Genomic DNA, 22937 nt, shown 5'->3' with positions numbered 1-22937 from the left:
AGTCATTAATATTATTAGTGATAATATTACCATAATTATCATTTATGTGATCGTTATAAATGAATGATAATATTACTTCCTTATTTTATTTTATTTTTTTGAGACAAAGTCTGGCTCTATCACTCAGGCTGGAGCGCAGTGACGCGATCTCGGCTCACTGCAACCTCTGCCTCCCAGGCTCAAGCAATTCTCCCACCTCAGCCTCCCTCTTGAGTAGCTGGGACAGGCACATGCCACCCTGCCTGGCTAAGTTTTTTTTCTTTTCTTTTCTTTTTTTTTTTGAGATGGAGTCTCACTCTGTCGCCCAGGCTGGAGTGCAGTGGCGTGATCTCGGCTCACTGCAAGCTCCGCCTCCCAGGTTCACGCCATTCTCCTGCCGCAGTCTCCCGAGTAGCTGGGACTACAGGTGCCCGCCACCACGCCCGGCTAATTTTTTGTATTTTTTGTAGAGACTGGGGTTCACCATGTTGTCCAGGCTGGTCTTGAACTCGTGAACTCAAGTGCTCCTCCCGCCTCTGCCTCACAAAGTGTTGGGATTATAGGTGTGAGCCACTGTACCTGGCCCTTTCTTTTAAATTGTAAATGTATAATATTGTTGCTTGTCTAATTGTGTTCAGAAAGATTGAATAGCTATTGTAATAACTCCCAGTGTTTTAGAGTACTACTCAGCTACAAGTACTATCCTGAGAGCACCTTTTTCCTTTGAACACCGTGACTTAGACAATTTGCTGTGCTCCTTTGTGGGTGTCTCTCCAACACAGGTTGTCTCTCCAAGCCTGGTTCCAAGTGCTTCTAGCTTTTTCCCTTTTATCATTTGTCTAAGTGTCAGGCTCCATCTTGACTGCTGGGTAATTTAGCCTTTGTATGATATAATGATTTCCAAACTTGGGTATGTGTTAGAATTATACAAGGGACTTAATGAAAACAAATTAGGAAGCTTCAAAGAATATCCACTGAATCAGAAATTTGGGAGTAGAGTCTTTTTTAAAAGACATCCCAGGTAATTTTAATGCCATTACAAAAAAAATCTCATCAATCCAAGAGAGTGTTTCTCAGTCAACAACATTTTTTCCTCTCAGAGAGCATGGGCAATGTCTGGAGGCATTTTTCATTGTCTCAACTAGAGGTGGGGAGGGCTACTGGCTTCTAGCATGTATAATTCAGGGGTGCTGTTAAACATTGCGAGGCAGAGAACAGCCTCCACAACAAAGAATTTTCAGACCCAAATATTAATAGCAATAAGGTTGATAAACCTAGTCCAAGACCTGCACCTGCAAACCATCAAAAAATTATTCATCCATACTGACCATTGCAAGTAACATGTTGTTTAACAATTTAAAATAGTACAAGGTATATAAAGTAAGAATACACTATGCCAAAACCATATGATCTGATCCTTGTTATGAGCTGAAGAATAGATAGGTTTTCACTGAAATTGTGAGAATTAGAACTTTTATTTTGGTAGACACTATGACCCTATAGTCAAAATCTTTTCTCCCTAACAACAGAACTTCAATTTAGTTGAGGGTAACAATGTACCTCCATTGAAGCTAGGAAAGGCTGTGTGAAACAGAATGAGATATAAGTGGAAATACTGGTGGTGCTTCCATCAAAGCTCAAGACAGCTAGGTTAAGTTGGCACATACCTTCTGTCTTTTGTCTCCCCATCTTCCTGCCTGGGGACGTTGATGTAATGTTCAGGATGGACATGCATCTTGTGACTATGAGGTGACAATGATGTTAATGACATCTGAGTGGAAAGAAGATGAAGCCTAGATTCCTGAACACATTCAGACCTGCCACAGCAACCTAGCTCTGAACTCCCTTCAAGTAAGACAAGTAAACACCCTCATTTGTCATTTTTTTTCAGCTGAATGTAATTCCTTACTATGCAGTTTTCATAATTAAGATACATAATGTGAATAGAGTTAATCATTATTTTGAAGACATTATACTGTGTTAAAATGTCACCTATAGTAGCAAAAGATTATGATCTTAAGAGATGACACTATTTTTTTAATAAGTAAGGAAAATAACGTAAGTACTTGGGGCTTGAAAGTGAGATTTTCAAGGCATGGCTTGAAAACAAGGCATGAGTTAGCAAGTGATAAGGATTACAGAAATATTGCTGAATTCCTCTACATGAAAAATTAGCTTGAAATTATGTGTAGGGGGAGTGAGCTCAGGTTATAGTGGTAGATGAGACTGGACAAATGGCTGAAAAAATTTTAAGAGTGGGGATATGTAATATTTAATTTTAAGGTATTTGCATGACTTTGATATAGAACTCTGACACCAAAACATTCAATAATGTCTACTATATACTTTGTATTTGTGGGTGTTTTTGTTTATTATTATTTAAGTAAAATTCAAGAAAAAAGAGGCCAAATTTCATATCTAGATTGGCAGAAAGAAAAGAAACAAAAATTGTTGAATGGGAGCTGAAAATCCCATCAATAATTCAGCAGAAATGAGAATGGAGGAGGTATATGGGAGTTTGAAGAGAGAGGAAGAGAAGAGAGTGGGCTTGGACAAAGAATGCCAAAACAAGGCAGAGAATGCTGGGCAAAGGAGCATGTCGGAAAGAGAAAAGGCTGAGAATAGAGTGTCAGAGAAAGAGGGGTATAGATGTACTCATAATAGGCTAAAGGAGTTGATATTGATGAAAATCAAGTGTGCCTGGATAAGAAAGCCAAAGGGAGAGGGGAAATTAGGACACTTTATGAAAATATCTCAATAATTCTGGATATGTAAAACAGAGTCATGCTGTAAGAGCTTTTATTTTATTCTTTAAAATGTATTGTTGTTTTACTATAGTCACCATGATTTACAACAGATGTCTTGAACTTACTCTCCCTTAAATGTTCAAAATTGTAACTGATTCGAATCATTTTTTATGTTTAATTTTTCTCCTGCTACATTTAATAAAAGATATGGAAGTCATTATGGGAGCAGAGGGTCTGAAAAACTAAACTGCCTTCCCTTTGATTAAACTGTTGCTGAAAGAGAATAGAGAGAAAGAAAATCATTGCCCAGAGATAGGCAGCCATGAGAATTTTACCTTCAGGCCTGAGAAGAAGATGGTGTAAAATGTGAAACATGAGCTAGGATATAAAATCTATTAAAAATGAATGTTATGAATCAATAATAAAGATTTTCCAAAGCATTTGTTTTCTTAAGGTTGCTCAGAAAAAAACACCTTTCCAAATAACAGGTTTAAAATTTTTGTTCTGCCTTAAAGAAAAGTTACAGTTTTGAACATTCATACTTAAGTGAGGAGCAGCCAGCCACCACCATCTGGAAACTTCAAGAAAACAAGAGTGTGACTCAAGTTTTTTTCTGTGTCTGTAGCAAAATCCTGATACCTGTTGTCACACCATCCAAGTTTGAATAAATATACCTAAGGGAGGGGAACTCTTATATGCTAAGATTTAAAAAAATTATGTTGTGAAATGACAAGGGAATGTCACAACTAGTATAAACAGAGAGTAACTAGATGAATCTATTTTAGAAAATTAGATAGTATAGCCACAAACCAAGAATATGTGGTTTCTAAAACTTGTCCATCAATTAGAAAAGATACACTATTTCATAAAAAACAAATTATGTTTCTCACTAAGAAAGTTATGTATTTCTACTTTGAGTTTCATCCAAGCCTGTACACATGCTTTAAGTTAATTTTACAAAGCAAATGGAAATATGGAAAGGAAATTAGATAAAGTATCTTTTTACTGAGCAAAACCAAAATCAAACAAATGAGTAAATGCACACAAAAAAATCTACCCTCAGAGAATATTAAGTCAAAGAACTGTAGAAAAATACCCTGGATTCAAAAAAGAATTCCAAGAAAAAAATTATAAATTGAAATAACCAGGTATGCCTGTTTCTAAACTTTGGAGTGTTAGTTTTGGGGAACATAAATCTAATTATAGATTTTACTTCATGATACTTAATGCTCTTTATTTAAGAGAAACTAGCTGAAAAGTCAGATGTCATTTCCACCTATGGCTACCTAATATAATTTTCCTGTAAAATTTTGCATCAGTGTTGTTTAGTTCAATGGGCACGTTAGCCAAGGGAACAAGTTACTACAGACACCTGTGAAATCACTATTTCCATAAATTTTGGATTCCAACTTATCCCATGAATGGGGCTTTAGATTTTGAAGGTGTCTAGATTATTTTAATGTAATTGGCACTTGACTCTGTGTGGAAATTCAAATAAACATTAGACACTGGGAGAAGAGCTCAACTCTAGTTCCTAAGGCAGAAATGAATTTGCCTTAATTTCTTCCTCTATATTAACTGTCTGTAGAGGGTCAAAGGACTAAAAATAAACAAATGAATTGCATCTTCTCATTATTTATTTAAATATAGGAAGTTATTAAAAAATTTAATATCATTAACCTGTCAAGTACAGTGTTCTTCATCAAAGAGAGTACTATTTGTAACAATAACTTTATGGATTAAAAGCAATTATATGCACAAATTGCTGCAGGAAAAGAAAGATAATGAGAAAATGTGGAACCCCCTAGAAATAAATCAGCAAAAAAGATAGGAAAAAAGATATGGCAAGTTATCTCAGACCTTTCAGAAATTAGCAATTTAGTAGCTTGATATTATGGGTAAAAGACAGGTGGTCAAGCATGTTCTAACCATTCTTTTCACCCAGGCATTATACCTGGCACGAGGTGAGCAAATGATTAAAGGACTTATTTCTCTCACTCTTGGTTTACTCGTTTACCCCACAGGTACTTTTTGAGCATTTAGGGTTTTTTTTTTTCTTGTTATTGTGTGACACATAGGTGACAGCAGAGAAAAGCTGAACCACATTCCTGTACTTCAGGAATTTTAAACATTGGTAGGTCAAATTTATACTGAAAAAATCAAGTGGAAGATTTGCAATAACCTGGTGATTTGGATCTTTAGAATTAGATAAGCTAAAACATTTGGGACAAAAATAAAGAATAGTCATTTTCTTGCCCAACTATCTTCTGAATGATCTAAGTGGAGGTGACATCAGCGAAGGAAGATGTAAAGGTAGGATTTCAAAATTGATAAAAATTAATAGCCATTTCCTCTTTGATGATGTCTTCATTTACAAAACAAAACAATACAAGCAATAATAAGTTATAGTGGACTTCAGAGTAGACGTCAAAAGAAAGATTTCAGCTGTCACTCATTATTATTATTATTATTATTATTATCATTATTATTATTATTATTATTTTGAGACAGAGACATGCTCTGTCACCCAGGCTGGAGTGCAGTGGCACGATCTCAGCTCACTGCAACCTCTACTTCCTGGGTTCAAGTGATTATTCTGCCTCAGCCTCCCGAGTAGCTGGGATTACAGGAATATGCCACCATGCCCGGCTAATTTTTGTATTTTTTGTATAGACGGGGTTTCACCATGTTGACCAGGCTGGTCTCAAACTTGTGACCTCAGTGATCCTCCTGCCTCAGCCTCCCAAAGTGCTGGGAGCCACCATGCCTGGCCTATTATTTTTAATTGGATTAACGTTGAGTTTATCATTAATGCCATTTTAGTGCCTATTTGTTTGTTTGTAACATAAGACATTATAATTACACATTTCAAAAGGGAAATATCTAATAGTAGTTTTCCTGTGGAGATATTATTTAATTTTAAAGTATAACTTAAGGAAAAAGTTTAAAAAGTCATTTTGAAGCTGTTTGGCTACTGCTGGTTTTGAATGAAAAAAGCTGATTTGGAGAAAATAGTGTGTATCTTTGACCTCCAAGTTTTTCACTCCATAGTTTTGTTTTTCAATCTTCTCCTGCGCTTAAGCATAGCAAAATATCTTTGATCTCACCTCCTATTATTCTATATATTTTGCTGCTATTAATATCCAGACTTTCCTAATCTGCTCGAGATCTATTCTCTTAAACCTTTGAAATCTTCCTGGACTGTCCAACTGTCACGTCTAAAGGCTGCCTGAAGCAAGTATTTGATTCTGGCTTATGTAGCTATTTATACATCCCATATTCAATTTGCTGTCCTAGCCCCATAGTACGTCCTGGTTAATTCCCACTGTTATTCTTCAGTTGCTGACAATTCATTTTTTAACCATTCTCTGATTACTTTCAAGTTGATATTATTAAACTTGAGTCCTTTGATGTCTTGGAATTTTGGTCCTGTCCATTCATGTGTAGTTCCAAACATCGTATTAGGTGATTAACATGCTGATTGCAAACCTAGAGCAATAATGCTTTCTTGGAAAATCCTTGCTTTAAACTTGGGACACAGTGAGTCTTCTTTATACATTTTTTTTTAATACTCACAGAAACCAAGGCTATTTCTGAGATAATGTATTAGAATCAAAAGCACCAAGCAAGGAGTAACTCAGTCCAGAGAGGTTTCATTTATTTATTTTTTTTAAAAAAGAGATCTGAGTTTAGATTTTTCAACTTTCATGTTTTAATCATCCATCCATCTTTCCTTCAATCGATCAATTAATCCATCTATCAAATATTTCTGTGTCAGTCGTTATCCTAGATATTCTTGGGGAGATAATAATAATTTAGATATTCTCACTAACTTCATAGTGCTTGGAGTTTAATTAGCAGTATGGGTAATCAGTCAGGAAATTTAGAAATGTGTGTGTGTGCATGTGGGAGAGAGAGAGGGTGGGGGCAGAGAGAGAGAGAGAAAGAGAGAGAGAAGGAGAGGGTGTGGTAATATATAGAGAGGCAACTACTTGAGATTTGTGAATTTAGAGAAGATATCCTGAAAGAAGGTCTATTTAGGCAAAACTCTGAAGTTAGATTGACAATGAGAGTTGGGTAGAGAAATGACCTATGCAGAAGCAGCAGCACAGACATTGGAAGAACTAAAAGCAGTTTAGCATAATGTGAGGTAGAAGGAGGGAAGGAAGGAGAAAAGTAGACTGGAGGGTTATCCAGGATCCTAATTATGAAAAGCCCTATAAGCAAAATGAAATCATTTGAACCTCAAACAAATAACAAAGAGGAGTTAATACAGTGCTTTGAATTGGGGAATGATGAGAGAGACTGAAGAACAGATTTGAAGGAAGAAGCAAGGAGGTGTGGAGACCAGTGTGAGGCTGTTGTGGGAAACTAGGCAAGAGATGATGGAGATGATGGCTTAAATGAGAATGGAAGTTCTAGGACAGATAGAAATTGATGGATTTTTAAAAATTAACAGACAATTGAAAATAATTAAGGGATGATTTAATATTTGAAGTAAGGATGAAGCTGATTTTAACAACTATGCTATTGTCTTGAGTAAACAATAGGCATACCATGTACTAACAAATAGAATATAAGTGTATAAGCAGTTTTGAATGACAGAGATGATAGGTTATTCTGGGACATGTTGATTTTGATATGTGACTGGGGCTGTCAAGTGAAAATGCCATTGTAAGTAGGAAGGCATCTTCTCACTCTCATGAAAGAGCTCTCGATGGGAAATAAAAATTTGGTATACATTAACATATAGTAGTTACTAAAGTGATGGGAGTTAAGGGGGTCACATGGGGAGAGTAACAGAGTGAAAATAACTTGCTAAACTGCTAAACTTGCTAAACTTTATGGACAATAACATTTAAGGACAGAATAGGAATCTCTGTCTCTCTCTCTCTCTTCCCCCCCTTATTTACACACACACACCCACACACACACCCACCCACCAAGATGTGATGAATACAAAAGAAGCACGTGTTAAAAAAGGAAGGAATAAATAATGTGTCTAATACTTCTGAGAAGTAAAATAAGATAATAGGTGAGTGACCATTGATTTTGGCAATAGATAGGCAATTATTGACCTTGGGAGTGAATTGGGGCAGAACCCAGATTATTATGGATTGAAGAATGAATGGAAATGAGATCGCGCGAGAGAGAAGTCTTTCAAGATTAGCTGTGAATGAATGAGAAGAAAGAATTAGGGTAATTACTAGATTAGGTTGCAGGACTAAGATGGAGATGTAAGTACTTCATATTCTGACAAGCACTGGTATCATAGAAAACTGTAGTATTGTAGATTTTATAATAAATGAGTAAGGATGGCAAGTTCCTTTAGGCTGGATCTTCTTGGCACTGAATTTTTGTGGACATCATTAAGATCCCTAGAATGGCTCTGTTATATGGATTCCAAAAATTGATCTTACTTATATTAAAGTATATCATGGGTTAGTCAGAATATTGATTTTATTAATTGACTTTATTTTTTTTATTTATTTATTATTTTTTGAGACAGAGTTTCACTCTTGTGGCCCAGGCTGGAGTGCAATGGTGTGATCTCAGCTCACTGCAACCTCTACCTCTCGGATTCAAGTGATTCTCCTGCCTCAGCCTCCCAGGTAGCTGGGATTATAGGCATGAGCCACCACACCTGGCTAATTTTTTGTATTTTTAGTAGAGATGTGGTTTTGCCATGTTCATCAGGTTGGTCTCGAACTCCTGACCTCAGGTGATCAACCTGCCTCTGCCTCCCAAAGTGCTGGGATTACAGGCATGAGCCACTGAGCCTGGCTAATTGATTTTATGTTTTATAAAAGTTTTACATTTACAGAAAGATGGAGTAGATAGTAGGGATAATTTGCATATATCCTCCCTCTACCCTTCAATCTCACACACAGTTTCCCTTATTGCTAACATCGTACATTAGTACAGTTGGTTAAAATTAATGAACCAATATTGATATATTATTAACTGATGTCCATAATTTATTCTGATTTTTTTTTTAGCTTTTACCTAATGTTTCTTTTCTACTCTAGGGTCCTGAGTCCTTAGTCCCCTTTCAGCTCTGATGATTTATCACACTTTCCTTTTTTTTGATGACCTTGATAGTTTTGGGAAGTGCTGGTCAGATACATTGTTGGGATGCCTTTCTATTAGAATTTCATGTTTTTCTCACTATTGGACTAGAGTTATGGTTTTTTGTGGAGAAAGATCACAAAGGCAAAGTATAATTTTTAATCACGTTACATCCAGGGTATGTAAAATTTACAGCATTTGTGAGTATTGATGTTGATTTTGATGGCTGATATAGTGTTTGTCAGGTTTCTTCACTGTTTTTCTTATCCCCTTTCTTCCATACTGTATTCTTTGGAAGAAAGTTACTATGTGCTTCCAAGACTTAAGGATCTGGGACTTATGCTTCCCCTATTTTAGGGTGAAAGGTCTAAAGTTATTTGGAATTTTTCTGGATAGATTTGTTTCTTCTCTCCCATTTATTAGTTTATTTAATTATTTATATCCATAAGGACTTATGGATATTTATTTTATCCAATACTACTTTATTTTATTGCTCCAATTGCCCCACCTTTGGGCATTGGGAGCTCTTTCAGTTGGCTCCTGTGGCACTTTGACATACCCTAATCATTGTGAGTTTGTGTGTGTGTGCGTGTGTGTGTGTGTATGTTTTGAGCACTGTGCTTCACTTATTCATTCCTCCCGCTCTTGCCTTAATGCCCTAAGCTCTGGCAACCATTGATATTTTTTGTCTCTATAGTTTGCCCTTGCCAGAATATGATATAATTGAAATCACACAAAATGTAGCATTTTCAAGCTAGCTTCTGTTACTTGCAATATGCATTCACATGCATTTAAACGTAGCTTGCATTTAAGCATGACCTACCTTTTTGTGGCTTGATAGATCATTTCCTTTTATCACTGAATACTGTTCCATTATTTGGATGTCCTAGTTTGCTTATCCATTCACTTATTGAAAAACATCTTGGTTGGTTCCACTTTGGGTAGTTATAAGTAAAGCTGTTATAAACATTTGAGTACAGGTATTTTTGTGTACATAAGTTTTCAAGTGAATTGGGTAAATAACTAGGAGCCTGATCATATGGTAAGACTATGTTTAGCTTTGTAAGAATGTGCCAAACTGTCTTGCAAAGTGGCTGAACCATCTTGCGTTCCCACCAGCAATGAATGAGAGTTTCTTTTGTTGTGCTTCATTGTCAGCATTTGTTATTGTCAGATTTTTGGATTTTAGTCACTCTAATAGGTGTATAGTGGTATCTCATTGTTTAATTTGCAATTATTTAATGAAAAATGATGTTGCACATCTTTTTGTATGGTTATTTGCCCTTTGTATGTCTTTTTTGATGAGGTGTATGTTCAGGTCATTTGACCATTTTTTGTTGGATTCTTTGAGTTCTTATTGTTTTTATTTTATTTTATTTTACTTTAAGTTCCAGGATGCATGTGCACAATCTGCAGGTTTGTTATATAGATATATATGTGCCATGGTGGTTTGCTGCACCTATTGACCCATAATCTATGTTTCCTCCCTTGCCCCCACCCCCCCAATAGGCCCTGGTGTGTGTTTTTTCCCTCCATGTGTCCATGTGTTCTCACTGTTCAATTTCCACCTATGAGTGAGAATATGTGATGTTTGGTTTTCTGTTCCTGTGTTAGTTTGCTCAGGGTGATGGCTTCCAGCTTCATCCATGTCCCTGCAAAGAGCATGATCTCATTCCTTTTTTGGCTGCATAGTATTCCATGATGTATATGTACCACATTTTCTTTATCCAGTCTATCGTTGATGGGCGTTTGGGTTGGTTCCAAGTCTTTGCTATTATGAACAGTGCTATAATAAACATACATGTGCAGGTGTCTTTATAGTAGGATGATTTATATTCCTTTGGGTATATACCCAGTAATGGGATTGCTGGGTCAAATGGTATTTCTGGTTCTAGATTCTTGAGGAATCACCACACTATCTTCCACAATTGTTGAACTAATTTACATTCCCACCAACAGTGTAAAAGCATCCTTATTTCTCCACAGCCTCTCCAGCATCTATTGTTTCTTGACTTTTTAATAGTTGCCATTCTGACTGGCATGAGACAATATCTCATTGTGGGTTTTGATTTGCATTTCTCTAATGACAGTGATGTTGAGCTTTTTTTCATATGTTTTTTGGCCACGTAAATGCCTTCTTTTGAAAAGTGTCTGTTCATATCCTTTGCTCACTTTTCAATAGGGTTTTTTTTTCTTGTAAATTTGTTTAAGTTCCTTGTAAATTCTGGATATCAGACCTTTGTCAGATGGGTAGATTGCAAAACTTTTCTCTCACTCTCTAGGTTGCCTGTTTGCTCTGATGATAGTTTCTTTTGCTGTGCAGAAGCTCTTTAATTACATCCCATTTGTCAATATATTCAGGTTATTTGACCACTTTTTATTGAATTGTTTGAGTTCTTATTGTTGAGTTTTAAGAGTCCTTTTTATATTTTGAATACAAGCCCTCTATCAGATATGTGTTTTGTGACAATTTTCTCACAGTATGTGGCTTGTAATTTTATTCTATTAACAATGTCTTTCACAGAGCAGTTTTCAATTTTAACAAAGTCAACTTTTAATTTTTTCTGTAATTTATGCTTTTGATATTGTATATGGAAACTCATCATCAAAGATTGTCTTGATTTTCTCTTATATTATCTTCAAAAATTTTATAGTTTTGCATTTTACATTTAGTTTGCAATCTATTTTAAGTTAATTTTTGTGAAAGTAGTTAAGTTTCATATCTAGATTTTGTTTTTATACAGATGTCCAGTTGTTCCGGTGTGATTTGTTGAAAAGACTATCTTTTTCTTCATGTAACTGATTTTGTTCTTTTGTCTAAGATTAGTTGGCTATGTTTTTTGGGTTCTTTATTCTAATATATGTGTCTACTGCCAATATTATACTGTCTGGATTACAGTAGCTTATACTTAGTCTTGATGTCAGATAGAGTTTGTTTGCTAATTTGTTCTTCTTCAACATAGTGTTGGGTATTCTGGGTCTTTCCTCTTTTTCATATAAACTTTGGAATTAGTTTATTGATATCTGCAAGGTAACTTGAAATTTTGATTGGGATTGCCTTAATCTAGAGATTAAGTATCCATGAGTATGGGATATCTCTATTTTTTTCAGATATTCCTTGGTGTTTTTGATGAAAGGTTTGTAGTTTTTCTTGTATAGATCCTGTATATATGTTATTAGATTTATGCCTGAGTGATTTATTGTCTTTGGTGCCAATGTAAATGGTATCATATTTTTCATTTAAAATTCCTATTGTTCATTGTTGGTATGTAGAAAAGCAAATGACTTTATATATTAACCTTATATCCTGCATTCTTACTATAGTCATTTGCTTGCTCCTGGGGATTTTTGTTGATTCTTTGGCATTTAATACATAGATAATTATGTAATCTCTAAACAAAGACAATTTTATTTCTTGTTTCACAGTCTGTATACATTTTATTTTTACTTTTTGTCTTATTGTGTTAGCTAGGACTTCTAGCACAATGTTAAAGAGAAGCTGTTCCAAGTGGAAATGCATCGGTTTCTCATCATTGAGTAGGATGTTAGCTGTAGGTTCTTTACAGATGTTCTTTATCACGTTGAGAAAATTCCCCTATATTCCTAGTTTGCTGAGAGTTTTTACCATGAATTGATTTTGGATGCCAGGATGCATCAATCTTTTCTCTGAATCAACTGATGTAATCATATTTATTTTCTTCCGTAGCCTGTTTATATGATTGTTTACATTAATTAATTATGACACGTAGTGCCAATTTTATATACCTGTGATAAATCTCAGTTAGTCATGGTATGTGATTCATTTTATATATTGTTGGATTTAATTTGCTCATAGTCTCTTGATGATTTTTGCATCTCTGTTAATGAAAGATATTAGTTTGCACTTTTCTTGCCCTAGAATAGTCTTTATCTGGTTTTGGTATTCATTTTTAATGGTGATATTTCTAGTTTATGAGTTGGTACTTTTATCAATGCAATAGCTTCTATTTTATTCAATTAAATTCAATTTGATTTAATTCAGTTTGATTCAACTCAATACCATCATTAATGTATAAGGCAGTCTGATATGTACTGAGGCAGATTCAGAGATAGATAAAACAGATTCCAGACTTCTTGAGTTTGGCAATCAGATTGAACATGTTTCCTTATAAGACCAAACCCTAGATCATATTAGTTGGTAAAGAATGAAGAAAGTTCTTTAGAAGCCATTTAACAAAGCTTTGGTAGGCAATGAATTTATGTAGGTACCTTAGAATATTTGCTCCAATTGAGCATGGATTTTACCTATTTTTGTTTCTATTGTACCCCGGGCTAGAAAAGCTCTGTGTATATAGTAAATACTAAGGATATTTTTAGTGAACAAAGGAATATATTGTTGGCATATTTCTGGATGATGATCTGTAAGTGGTACTCTGAATCTGGGCATCTTTAACTGTCCTCAAAATGTTTTTAAGTGCTAAATTTAAGTGTTTTTCTTGATCATTTTATGTATACTTTCATCACAACATGTTTTTCCTGTCACAACATTTTAATATCATTGCAATTGCAAACTATGAAGATTTTTAAAATTATGTTTTGATATATTTTTATTGATCCTTAGAGGGGATATAAAGAAAATCATTTTATTACCAAATTGCTCTATTTCCTCATCACAAAAAGAGGTTCATTCTTATTTTGATGATATTCTCACCTCACCTCATACACAGTGCCAAGTCCTCCTTTCCCTTTTCAGTGAAGTCACTTACAGAGAGCACAATCCAATCACATTATGTGCACTACCATAAGTTAAAAAAAAAAAATGCCTTTTCACTGACCTATGCTTTTTTCCCCTCAGAATTATGCCTCTACTGTTCTCTTAGTTCCTTTGCTGTATAATAAAGTACATTGGCTACATGTACCTACTGGGGACTTAAAATATGGATAGTGCCACAAATTGTAACTATAATATTTTCCATATATTGGGTTAAATTAAATGTATTATTAAAATAAATCTTACCCATTTGTTTTACTTTTTAAAATGTAGCTACTAAGAAATTTAAAATTACATATGTGGCTCACATATTTCTAATGAACAACATCGGAGACTCTTAAGGGTATGTGGAGCTGCTATTCATTTGTCGTTGGAAGTAAGCTAATTATGGCTTTTAAATTGCTCACAATGCATCTGGCGATATTTTTAGATGCTCAGAGAAGAGCACAAGCTGCTTGTCATTCAAACATTAATATATCCAACAGACTTTTCCAATAGTGGAAAGAATTGATAACAAATTAGTTGAGCTTATTATTCATAAAAGAATATGATACTGATGAGTCAAAAAAACATATCTAGGAAATGTAGATGAATTGTTATTGGCCCCTAGGTAGGCAGTTTTGCCTCCTTTAACATGAGTATTATATAATGTTAGACTCTTATCCTAAGACTTCTGCTTTGGATCCTAGACTACATTCAAGTTAGTGTAGTTTTTCAGCTACTTTTTAAATAGAGGAGGCAGCTTTTGTTTTACTTTTTAATTATTCTCATTATCTGTACTAGTAACCCTTGAAACCTAGTAAATTATTTCTCTAGCCTTGATGTTTGTGCTTTCTACATTCTGTGGACCATCACACAATTTTCCAAAGTTGTTTTTTATCTCAGCAAGTTTCTTTTGTATAATTTATGCCTCATTTATATTTTCACATAAATAAAATACTCTCACTCATTCATCATTTTGATTGCCTTCCTCTGAAACATTTTCTATGTTTAAACTATTCTGGATTAGAGAAACCTCAGTACAGTCCCTTTCTTTCCTGAAAATAAGTGCAGACAATCTCCATTTCATGATCAGCCTGTATTCCAAAAGGACAAGCATCATGTTGCAGCTTGAGTTTCCATAAGAAGGTCAGCTCACTAATCACATTGTATACAAAGTAGCGTGCTGTGTCAATAATGCTACAAACCTAACACTGCATACTAAAAAGTTTCTATGAAAAATCAATCATGCATTTTCAATTTTGGATGGCAGTAATTCATCTTCTTTTACTGTGATGGAATAACAGAAGTGTCCTCCTCAACCCTCCTATCCTTTGGAAAGAGGAATGGAAAATCTTCTAAATGAATTATTGTAGATCCTGTGGCCAATTTAGGGATTTGAGCACTGAGGAGATAGTGATAAAAATCTCACTTTTTAGCGTTCCTCCTGCGTTACTTTCTTTTCTTTGCTTTTCTTTCTTTCCTCCTTTCTTTATCTGTCCTTCCCTCTCTTCCTTCCTTCCTTTTTTCCTTCCTTCCTTCCTGTTACTCACTTCTTTTATTCACAACCATTATCTATGGCTTAGAAGTAAAGTGTTTTTTCATTATACAAAAATATAGTGTTAACTATTTTCCTTTATTCTCCATTCCTAAAACAAACACAATCATATCTATCTATGTATTTTGGCTTTTATTGGCCATTTGTAGAGATGAGTGAATATTATTCTTTCCTATTTGACGTTACTGTTTTGTTTCTACTTAGAGGTGCATATAGATGATGAAGATAATCTTAGTGCAAAAGGGACTTACTGTGAAAGGGACTTAAAGAACATCAATCCACATTTCAGTGGAAAATCAGTCTCAGACCACACTCTATCTTATTAGAGGAGCTGTACCAAAGGCACTAGCTCTCAATGAAGAGAAGCTCTTTTTATGGAAGCCTGGGTAAGGGCTAGTGAGGACTGCCTGTGTGAATGACCAGGACTGGCAGACGAGCTGTAGAGAGATGGAACAGCTTCTAAGATACTAACATTTCCTCTTTCTTCATTTTTTTTTTCTCTTCTGTCATTGACTAATGGACAAGCTGACAAGTGGAGAGAAAATGGATCAATAAAAGGAAATTTTAGGTAGTTTGAAGTCAATGAGTAAAAGGAAGATTAAAAATTTTCTAGGTTCTTTTTCCTATTTTGGATGTATATCTACATTATCTCAAATTTATTTTCCTTGACAAGCTTTATATATGCTTTGTATAATCACTTTATCTTTTTTGAAAAGGTACTTTAGATATTCCATGGTTTATTCTCAGTTAAATCTGTGCTTATGGAATTCAACTTTATGGAAGTAATATTCATTGAGTTGCTATTACTACAGTAAGTATCATTTGAGAAGCTGAAAGAAGGCTGAGATGTTTAAAGTAGGGTTCTTGGAGTTCATAAGCTTGTAATTCATATTAAAAACCATGATTCTTCTTGGTACATTCACTTTAGGTGAAAAAAAAGTGACTCAAGGTTATTTATGATACATGAAAATAAACAAATTCAACAGATTTCTTTTCTACAGAACTTGATTGATTTCTTAACTTGATGTAAATATTGTAACTCTCAAAAAGGGAGATGCAGTATTCATTATTCAATGATATTATTAACCAAAGAATTCTTTTTTAAACATCACTTTCAAGAGTTATGACATTAGGAATACAGTATGAAAAATGCTAAAATATACTTCAGTTCAGTATCATTTTCCCATGTTTTAAGGCTGTACATGCTCTAAAATATAAATCTAAGAGCTCAAAGGAGAAGGAAGTTTTTAGTTTTTCATATTTATTTTGCTGCAATTTCACTAGCATTACTTATTTGAAATCAACCTAAGAATTTACTTGAAAAAAGGAATTCGGTAACAAAACAATATATGATACTAACTTATCTAGCTACCGCCCTCATTTTTACAAGTGAGATACCTCAGGTCAACACATTTCTTGAAGTAATTTGTTATAGATCTTATAACAAGTTAGAGGTCAGAACCTCAGTCCAGTGTTCTTTCATATTCCGCAAACTACAGTGAATATGTCCAGTAAAGCTTGGATATAACAAAAAAAATGAAGCCTATAATACAGAGCTATCTCACAGACAACAGAACTTAGCTCTTCCCAACCTGTTACACAAGAGTATTTGCCTATTTATTTCATTCATATCATTTTCTCTCATGTTAAATTAAGGAGCTTCATTAAAATTTCAGTCCTATGCAAATTTCTTCATTAGAATAATATTTATGCTATAATATTTTCCTTTTCTAATTAAATTGATTGTGCTAATGTATGTTAAGTAACTTTGGTTTTGCTGTATATTTCTATTGTTCTCTATTTCTTACGGTTCCATTTCTCATTATTGGTTTAAAATTCTCATGTGTTGGCCATTGTGAGGGAAGACTATGATTACAGACCAGAGTGAATCACAATTATGTTTGAATTCTAACTCCACCATTTGCTAGGTGTGTGACCTTGGGCAGCTAAAAACACTTCTTGTTAGCCAAAATTTCCTTGACAGAAGTATAATGTCACATCTGCTTACTTCATGAGTTACCAAGAAGTTCACAGCTTGCTCCGTTCAGACCTAGGGCAAAGTTTTCTTTTTGCTTTTGGTCTTGAAGCTGTTCTTCGTTTCCCTCCCTCCCTTCCTCCCTTCTTCCCTTCCCTCCCCTCCCCTCCCCTCCCCTCCCCTCCCTCCTTTCTTTCCTTCCTTCCTTCCTTCCTTCCTTCCTTCCTTCCTTCCTTCCTTCCTTCTTCCTTCCTTCCTTCCTTCTTCCCTTTTGGTTGTAGCAAACAAAACCTCAAGTATCCTTTGGGGATGTCATTTCTCAACCTGCATTGGATTAGATGCAATTTCTCCAGTGGCCAATCTATTTTATGACTCAAAGTTTAAGACCATTTTTTGCTTTAAGGCCAACAACTTTATGACAGTAGATTGGAAATCACAAATAAAATAGGCTGTGGAAACACAGAAAGTTTAAGAAATGTTATTTTTTATAGTTGTCCCACATCGAGAGATGCCAACTCTTTTGTTTTCTCACTATCTAGAAATCTGTATTAGATTTCTGCTACTAACTTTTATTTCTAAAGATAGGGTTCATCAGATTACACCTCTCCTCTCTTTAATTTTACTCCAGGAATGAAATGGACGTTCTTACTCATCATACTATAAGCATCCAGGTAAATGATTGCTCACTTCTTTCATCTAATGAGGAATTGGCTTTCTTGAGAATCTCAATACAGTGTACCTCCAACCTTAACAGACTGCTGTAAAACACCCTGACCATTCTTTAGTATAAGCACTGAAGAAGACAGTATGTTGACCATGAGGCACCTGGCCTAGCTCATAGTATGCCATCAAGAAATGCTAATTTTCCATTTCCTCTTTTCTCTTTTTCAAAGAGTTATTTCAAGAAAGAAAGGAGGGGAGAGGATGTTACAAATTCCATGTAAATAAAATTTGTCACTAATTCTATGAACTAATTGATATCATAATTTGATTCTCTTACCTCTTTTTAATCTCTCTATTAGTCCATTTTCATGCTGCGAATAAAGACATACCTGAGACTGGGCAATTTACAAAAGAAAGAGGTTTAATAGACTCTCAGTTCCACATGGCTGAAGAGGACTCACAATCATGGCAGAAGGTGAAAGGCACATTTCACATCATGGCAGACAAGAGAATAGAACTTGTGCAGGGAAACTCCCCTTTATAAAACCATCAGATCTCATGAGACTTTATTCATCATCAGGAGAACAGCACAGGAAAGGTGTGCCCCCATGATTCAATTACCTCCCACCGAGTCCTTCCTACAACACATGGGAATTGTGGGAGCTACAGTTCAAGATGAGATTTGGGTGGGGACACAGCCAAACCACATCACTCTCTTACTTTCCTCTAGTGTACTTCTGACTGTTCTGACTTAGGTTTAGCTACCTTACTCTTGGGATTTTCAGTCCTAGCATCTTCCCTTTATTTGTGCTTTTAATTCATTTTTTTGTTTTGATTTTTTTTTCTGCTTCAGCTTCTCATTTAAATATGACTTTAACTCTCTTGTTTATATATTCATCCAAAATGTCACTTTGCCTAAAATATCAATTTTTTGGTTTGTCTATCCACAATTTTGGTACATATACAAGCTCTCCACACTTTCTACCCTCTACTTCTCATTAAAGTAGTTCTTGAGTTTTATAAGCCAGAAACAACCAAATTGTTTCTGAACATCCAGGGATTGCTTTATCAGTGCTCCATCACAGATTTTTTTCTCACAATTGGTCCCAGGATATTATGCTAAGCAGGTAGACAGAGAAAGTCCTAAAGAGCTTAGTTATACACAAATCCCTAATTAAGAAAAAGCTGAATAGACGTGTAAATTAAAAATCAATGACGTACAAATGACAAAGTTTGCATTTGAATACTTGTCTGTGTTCTGCTTTCGGGGAATGTCCAAATACCCAAACTTTTGCTCATTTAGGAAGACATTCTGCCTTTAAAAAACTTTTAGACAGGAAAATTTTTGCTGCAGCTATTACAAAAGTTGAAATGCAAGCCAAAATACTCAGGCCAATACCCATGCAAATATGCCATTTGCTATATGTATTGTTAGAATTTGGAGTAATTTCATCACTCATGACAGGTAACTCTCAAATGGCACTGTTATTAAAATTTTCATTTGTTATTTTATTAAATCAGCCAAATAATATAGTTAAAATTGAGTGAATCAGTGAAATTATGAATAAAATGACTTTCATATTGTTAAAGTATTTTGGCATTTTTAAATTCTAAATTTCTGCACTGCCATAGTAGCAGAGGGTACTGGCATTATAATATTTTCTTTTGTCCTTTGAGTTGTTGCTACTGTCAAAATAATGCCATTTTTAAGTTTGTCATGTAACTCTTGGTAAAATAATTAAGAAAATTATTATTTAAATTAAGGATCCCATATAGCTTTAGCCTTACTAGATATTCATTTTATTACCTTTAGTTCAATCCACTGAAGTGTGAAAAGTAAGTGGAAGTAGGAGAAAAAAGTAAAGTGAAAGTAAAATATTTAAAGTAAGAGAAAATAAGTGAAAGTAAGAGAAAATGTTAAGGACCAATAAACTCTGGTCCCTCGGAGAGAAGTTGGCATTTTACATTAGAAACAGAAATCTGGCTCTCATTGTATTTGTTCTTAGAAACTTGAAAATGTAGGCTAGGGCTACTGTAAGAGTCTTGACATTTTATAATTTGAATAGAAATCAAGATTATAAATGAAAGTATATCCGTGAGGTATCTGGGACTCTTCCAAGTCCAAAAAAGTGACCTAAGGACTAAAGGTGAAGACAGGGAAATAACAGATTGTGGTGAATCTACAATCATTATGGAACTTCTGTTCTTTCCCATGTCAAATTTCTATGTATTGTACCACTTACTGTTCTTCAATGTTTCCATCTACCATTAGAATTTCGTCCTATAGATAATCATCAGATTTCTATAAAGAAAAATACTAAGCTATTCCAGGTCAAACTAGGGATTTCTTTTCTATAATTTTTCCTTATTTTTGTTTCTTTTCATTTTATTTATTTATTTTTAAATTTTATTTTAATTTCATGGGTACATGTGCAGGAAGTGCAGTTTTGTTATATAGGCAAATGTGTGTCATGGGAGTTTATCCCACAGATTATTTCATCGCTCACTTATTAAGTCTAGTATCCATTACTTATTTTTCCCGATCCTCTACCTCCTCCTAACCTCTGCTCTTTGATAGGCCCCAATGTGTATTGTTTCCCTCTATGTGTCCATGTGTTCTCATAATTTAGCCCACACTTATAAGTGAAAACATGCTGTATTTGTTTTTCTATTCCTGTGTTAGTTTGCTAAGGATAGTGGCCTCCAGCTCCAGCCACATCCCTGTAAAAGACATGATCTCATTCTTTTTTATGGCTGCATAGTATTTCATGGTATATAAGTACCACATTTTCTTTATCCAGCCTATCATTGGTGGGCATTTAAGTTGATTCCATGTCTTTGCTATAGTGAATAGTGTTGCAATGAACATACACATGCATGTGTCTTTGTAATAAAAAGATTTCTATTCCTTTGGATATATATCCAGTAATGGGATTGTTGGGTTGAATGGTATTTCCATCTTTAGCTCTTTGAGGAATCACCACACTGTCTTCTACAATGGTTGAACTAGTTTACACTTCCACCAACAGAGTGTGAGTGTTCCTTTTTCTCCACAACCTTACCAGCATCTATTATTTTTTGACTTTTTATAATAATAATAGCCATTCTGACAGGTGTGAGCTGGTATCTCATTGTGGTTTTAATTTGCATTTCTCTAATGATCAGTGATGTTGAGCTTTTTTTCATCTGACTGTTGTCTGCAGGTATGTCTTCTTTTGAGAAGTGTCCGTTCATATATTTTCACCCACTTTTTAATGGTTTTGTTTGTTTATTTCTTGGAAATCGGTTTAAATTCCTTATAGATGTTGAGTATTAAGCCATTGTCAGATGCCTAGTTTGCAAACATTTTCTCATATTCTGTAGGCTGTTTACTCTGTTGATAGTTTTGCTGTGCAAATGCTCCTTACTTTAATTAGATCCCATTTGTCAATTTTTGCTTTTGTTGCAATTGCTTTTGGTGTCTTTGTCATGAAATCTTTGCCTGTGCCTATGTCCTGAATGGTATTGGGTAGATTGCCTTCCAGGATATTTTATAGTTTTGAGTTTTACATGTAAGTTTTTAATCCATCTTGAGGTGATTTTTGTGTATGGTATAAGGAAGGGGTCCAGTTTCCCTCCTCAGCATATGGCTAGCCAGTTATCCCAGCACCATTTATTTAATAGGAATTATTTCCCCAATGCTTGTCTTTGTCAGGTTATCAAAGATCAGATAGTTGTAGGCATGCAGTCTTATTTCCTGGTTCTCTCTTCTTTTCTGTTGGTTTATGTGTCTGTTTTTGTACCAGTAGCATGCTGTTTTGGTTACTGTATCCCTTTAGTGTAGTTTGATGTCAGGTAGTGTGATGCCACCAGCTTTGTTCTTTTTGCTTAGGATTACCTTGGCTTTTCAGGCTCTATTTTGGTACCATATGAATTTTAAAAGCATTTTCTCTACTTCTGTAATGAATGTCGTTTGTAGTTTAATAGGAATAGCATTGAGTATATAAATTGCTTTGGGCAGTATGGCCATTTCCATGATGTTGATTCTATGTATCCATGAACATGAAATGTTTTTCCATTTGTTTGAGTCATCTCTGATTTCTTTGAACAGTGGTTTGAGGTTTTCTCCCTGTACAGATCTTTCATCTCCCTAGTTAGCTGTATTCCTAGATATTTTATTATTTTTGCTGCAATTATGAATGGGAGTTCATTCATGATTTGGATCTCTGCATGCCTGTTGTTGGTGTATACTAAGGGTAGCGATTTTTGCATATTAATTTTGTATCCTGAGACTTTGCTGAAGTTGCTTCTCAATTTCAGAAGGCCTAGCCTTCTACCTGTCTTGGCTTTCAACATGTCTTTCTCACTAAGACTAATAATTTCTAGCTTTCGATGTAAAGTGGGAGACATGTGACTTTTCTTTCACTTGAACAACTAGAGGCCATTGAAGGGTTATTAATTGATTTGATTTCAAAATTCTTGTGTCTCAGGAAATAGGGAGGCCCATGGAGAGGGAGAGAGATGGAAGAATGACTGATCAGAGAGGAAGTCAGAACACACACAACATTATTGTTTAAGTTTATCATCTTGTAGAGGTGTGGATGTGGCTCCCTCAAAACAATTACAACAGTAACATCAAAGATCACTGATTACAGATCACCATAACAGGGAGAAAAAATACAAAAAGCTTTCAAATATTATGAGAATTAAGAAAATGTGACACAGAGATGCAAAATGAGCACATGCTGTTGGAAAAATGACACCGATAGACTTACTTGACACAGGGTTGCCGCACACTTTCAATTTGTAAAAAAAATGCAATATCTGCAAAGTACAATAAGATAATTTATACTTGTAAGATGTAAAAGGGTCAGGACCACAACTAAATACTAAGATTAGTATTTCTGAAATTCTCCCTACTGCTTGTAATGTATATTTAATGCAGTAATATATACCCATCCAGAGCACAGAATATTTTCAACTTCTTGGAGTAATTAGTTCTTTGCTTAACTTTATACTTTCTTTAAATATTAGTATCATCTAAATCCAATATTTTATGACATGGACTTTATCCATATTATTCAAGTATATTTTTATTTTAGCCATATTTTCTGAAAAATTCTCACATTTTTAAATAAAGATATCTACATTTTTTATCCTTAAATGAAAATGAGCTCATTATTCACTATGGATGCCTTTCTAGGAATACACTTTCTGGGGTTCCTTTTTTCCCTGAGA

General features: G+C 34.7%; 1 long non-coding RNA gene across 2 annotated transcripts in view; it reads left to right on the top strand.

Annotated features, from left to right (window-relative positions):
• The first annotated feature begins 359 nt into the window (after nt 1–359).
• Nucleotides 360–22937, top strand: part of LOC129052418 (uncharacterized) — a 137220-nt gene continuing 114642 nt past the window's right edge. The window contains exon 1 of one of the 2 annotated variants that reach the window (XR_010138868.1): nt 360–1830. This is a non-coding gene — a long non-coding RNA (uncharacterized LOC129052418). Of the gene's footprint in view, nt 1840–22937 lie in introns of both variants that reach the window. The other variant, XR_008517444.2, reaches the window with a different exon arrangement.

This window comes from Pongo abelii, chromosome 22 (genome assembly GCF_028885655.2).
Source record: "Pongo abelii isolate AG06213 chromosome 22, NHGRI_mPonAbe1-v2.0_pri, whole genome shotgun sequence".
Classification (NCBI taxonomy): Eukaryota; Metazoa; Chordata; class Mammalia; order Primates; family Hominidae; genus Pongo; species Pongo abelii.
This window is presented reverse-complemented; position numbering and strand designations above follow the sequence as displayed.